This window comes from Coenobita brevimanus, chromosome 43 (assembly GCF_032717465.1).
Source record: "Coenobita brevimanus isolate Jiangsu-jjx chromosome 43, ASM3271746v2, whole genome shotgun sequence".
Lineage (NCBI taxonomy): Eukaryota > Metazoa > Arthropoda > Malacostraca > Decapoda > Coenobitidae > Coenobita > Coenobita brevimanus.
Window position 1 is genome coordinate 21,296,181 of NC_136996.1, and position 4,757 is coordinate 21,300,937.

At 40.1% G+C, this 4,757-nt stretch overlaps 1 pseudogene; it reads right to left on the reverse strand.

Moving 5' to 3' along the window:
* Positions 1 to 268: 268 nt before the first annotated feature.
* On the reverse strand, positions 269 to 387 carry LOC145397943 (5S ribosomal RNA; annotated as a pseudogene).
* Between the last annotated feature and the right edge of the window lie 4,370 nt (positions 388 to 4,757).

Here is a 4,757-nt window from a genome sequence, read left to right on the forward strand (position 1 = left end):
GTGTCCGCAATAGTACTTCGTCACATATCATGATCTCTTCTCTCCGCTCAAACTTGGAATCCTTCAGCAGGGTTTTGAGCTTGGGGAATAACCAAGAGTCAAACGGAGCCATGTCTGGTGAGTAGGGAGCCTTCAGGACCTGCGGGATATATTTTTTCATTCATTGCCAGACGCCATGTATCCCAAACGGGGTGGCCAAGGGCTTAGAGTTAATTGTTTTACAGGGAGGGGCACTAATCCTCCACCAACCCCACTTGACACGTAGGGATGCCAACAGCATCTGGTGTTCCCAGGCGGTCACCCATCCAGGTACTAACCAGACCCAACGTTGCTTAACTTCGCTGATCGGACGGGAAGCGGTGTACTCAACGTTGCTTGGCCAAAAATTTCTAATTCAGTTGAGAAGAATGGGCATGGGCATTGTCACTGGGCAGCATCCAACATGCAACTTTCCAAAAGTCTGGTCCCTTAACATGATGTGCATCATGAAGATGATGGATAATGTCAAGGTAGTAATGTTTCTTGATAGTCTGACATTCTGATGCATGTTGGTGATGCACAACAACATAGTAGTAAAAGAAAAACTGTCAACATCCTAGTGCATTTCGCCATATTACGGACCTGTCATACTTTTTTTTGGCCAGGGCAACCGTGCATGCTTCCGCGTGGACGACTGTGCTTTGGTTTCTGGGTCATAACTATACACACTAATCTTATCTCCAGAGATTACAGTCTTCAGAAGGTCTGGATCACAATTTTCACACTCTATCATTTCTTCAGCAACATTCATTTGAGAGAAGACATGATGATCAGTGTGACGAGGCACATGCAGAGGTATCGAAAACCGATCTTGAAAAATATTTCAGTCAGTGGAAAGAATTCTGAGCAATGTGTCAAGTCCAAAGGGGCGTACTTTAACCTCTGCACCCCGGCTGTTGGTCGGGACTGACGCAAAATAGGTTGAGAGAGCCTGCTAGGTGTCGGTAGGAATTGCAAATGTACTCCTGCAACAGTTTGAAGTGGCCGCCACTTGATCTCATCACCAAAGAGTAGGAAGAGACTCTTACCAACAAGTGTACATTAGTCTTCTCTGCGTCTTAGGCAGGTACTGGATGTTTTCTGAAACTGTCCAAATACATTCCCCCTTCACGTGGACCCCTTGTCTCATCCATCTCTGCCAAGCTCGTTCCAAGGGTACCATGAAAGGGCTCGGTGATAATGTCACAGGGCATGCCTTGGACGCCATTGTGTCTAGTTAATCTAGTAGTGGAGAAATAATCATGCGGCCTAAGTCAGAGCTGCATACACACACACACACACACACACACACACACACACGAAGACAACTTGCTTAGAGCACCAAAAGTTACTCATCTTCTTCACGTCCTTACTCATCAACGGGAGCACATGCAGACCTTGGGATGGTTTCATTCGGAAGAAGCAGAGTTAGTGAGTAAACATGGTCTTAAATTTGTTTCCCTAACTGCTGTACTTTCCCAGACATGAAGGTTTGAAATAAGGCTATTTTGGGAAATATTGCAGTAAAGAGAGGGCAACCACAACAACAAAAATGCCGGTGCTTAGGAGTTAAGGAGGATTAGTGTCCTAGCACGACATGTTAGCTGTTTATTTTTTTTTAAGCCTAAGGTCAGACACTTTCTGAACAGACCTCGTGTGTGTGTGTGTGTGTGTGCATATATATATATAGATATATATATATATATATATATATATATATATATATATATATATATCCCATTGGATCCTAGAGCCGCTGGATGAGGCACCGTACTGGGAGGGTACTGAGCATACCGCCCTCCGCCTATTGTCTCATAGTCGCGAAGCTCATAGGTCCCTACTCGGGGGTTCCCTACTTTATTAAGACTTGAAAATTTCCAGTTTTGTCCAAAACTGTGGACACTGGGCTTCAAGGGGTTATAGAAACTGAGAGACTGGCCAGTCATTATATATATATATATATATATATATATATATATATATATATATATATATATATATATATATATATATATATATATATATATATATATAGTCGTGTGTAAGGATACATATATTTTTTCTGTATAATATGTATAGTGTGTGCGTGTTACCAGGGTATGTCTACATATTTTTTTTTCTGTTCGTTGCTTCCGCATTTATAAAGCCTTAGTTAATTTTATTTGCTCTCTCTCGACGCGTGGTGTGACTAAAATTGTAATAAGTGACTTTGAAGCTTGGAGTGGTGCGACATAGGGATTAATATTCGCCTGTGATATTTATGATGTCTGGAGTGTGGGAGGGGAGACTCAGATACTAAGTTGTTTTGTGTATAATTCTCGTCTGGCCTAGCTGCGAGTTAGTGCGTGCTCACCACCGCAGGGTTACATAAACAGAAAGATTTTGGATGGAGATGCAATGGTCGATAGGCAAAAAAAAAAAAAAGAAAGAAAGAAAGAAAAGAAAAAAAATAAGGTGATAGTTATTTGGGAGTTGACGTCGAGAGAGGGTGTGTTTGTGTGGAGAAGAGAGGGAGGAGAGGCAGTTTTGTGTTGTATATATTTTCTGTACATCTTTTTCACTTCGTATCAGCATCCTATTCGCAAATATTATTATTATTACTATTATTATTATTATTATTATTATTACTGTATTATTATTATTATTTGTGGCAATTGAGTGCAGTTTAGTTGTCTTTTCGTATGACTTTTCTTTCGTTAGGCTAATTTGTTCCCAGATTTTAGTGTGACTGTTCAGGGTATTATCAGGTTGATTGATTTTGTTTTTCTCATGCTTTTATGTTTTTCATTATCTCATCGTAAATATTGTGAGTACAATTAGCTTGTATTATATTAGGAATATTTTTCATGGTGTTTATCTTGCCCTTGCTAACGTCAGCTAATTTTATTTACTTTCGGACCTGCGTTGCGAGATTGGAGTTAGTTTTTTTTTTTTTTTTTTAATTATTATTGCTTTTCCTCACTTAACCTTTTGTTCAGTTCCCTTTTCACCTTTTTTTTTTCTCAGTTTTTACGCAGTCAAATTGTTATCTTGTGTTGCGTACTCCCATCTCATAACATGTAATTTGGCTTTACCTCACCAGGATAATATCCTGATATTTTGATTGTTATTGTGTCACTGTAGTGTGTCATTATGGAGGTTAAAGCAAGTGATGTTACTGGGACGCTCCTACATATTGTGAGCCAGCAAGATGCAGTTGACTTTATTAACTCACGACCAACGGAGGATAAGGTTAGAAGATTGCAGAGGTAGGAGTTAGCCTTAGTTGTTCAACTCTTGATATTCAGAGTAAGTCAAGTAATGCCTTCCCCTTAACTAACTTAATTTGCCACCGACTCTTTGGCACAGACCCATATATGAAGTTCCTGGATCCATACCAGACCTTGAATCAGTTTCTAAATCAGTTCATTCATCCCATGATAGTTTAGATGAGGTCACTGTCATCCAGCAGAAAGAATCTGTTGATGCAGAGCAGGCTAAGCACTGTCATGAGTATAGGATGTTACAGCTTCAACTACAGTTTCAGAGGGAAAAGGAGGAGGAGAATACAACATTACAGCTTCAACTACAGCTTCAGAGAGAGAAGAAGGAGGAGGAGGATAGGACGTTACAGCTTAAACTACAGTTTCAGAGGGAGAAGAAGGAGGAGGAGAATACTAAACTGGAGCAGATGAAGCTTGACTATGAAATGTGTATGCATTGCCTAAATGCCCCAACTAATTTTCCCCATTCCTTTTCAGAATTTAGAGCAGTTGACCCCACTAAATTAGATCCCCCATTTGATGAGTGCTTAGTCCTGGAGTTCTTTGACCGATTTGAGATGATTGCTACAGGTAACAAGTTGCCCCGAGACAGCTGGTCATCTTTAGTTCAGACAGTAATCAACGGTAAAGCGCTGAAGGCCTATGACAGTCTTAGCCACCAAGAATCACAGGATTATGAGGTACTAAAGAAAGCCATACTCCATGCATATGAGATGAGACCTGAAGCTTACAGGCAGAAGTTTAGGAATTGTAGGAAGCGCCCTCATGACACTTTTGTAGATTTCAGTAGGCAGATGACTGATGCATTTAATCAATGGATGCGAAGTGAAGATGTCTCAGACTCTTATGTTAAGCTTATGGAACTTGTTATCCTTGAGAACTTCCTTGATAAGATTGATACAGATTTAAGAACTTACGTTACTGATAAGAAAGTTGAGAATGCTGCTGAGGCTGCAGTTTATGTAGATGATTATTTATTGATTAAGAAACTGAATAAGGGTAAGGAAGTTCCGGTATTATTTTACAAGTGGACAATATGCAGTTTTGGAATTTTAGCACCATTAACGTATAGTATAGTCCCGAAGGATCACAAAGAACCCCCATTACTCCATTCGGAAATTGATATTTTCAGAGATAATGAATTTAATTTAAAATTCCCAAATAAACCTACCTTGGATTTTCACTCGGCCACTCCGGGTAAAAAAATTGCGTGCGTTCGAACGTTTGTTTCTCTTCCCTTCGACTGCACATGAGTCTGGTAGGTTTGTATCACCCACTCATATGCCTACTTTAGGTCACGTGGTGGAATTTGGCCAATTATTTTAAATTGCGCTTTTTGATTCAATGTGGATGGAAAATTCAAATCCTTCTCGCTATGGCCTCCTGGATAAGAAAGACGTGCTGTTTGTCCCTGGTGTGATATTGATTATTTACGAGTGATAAAGCGTTTCCACTCGAAATCTGAGGAGGACACGG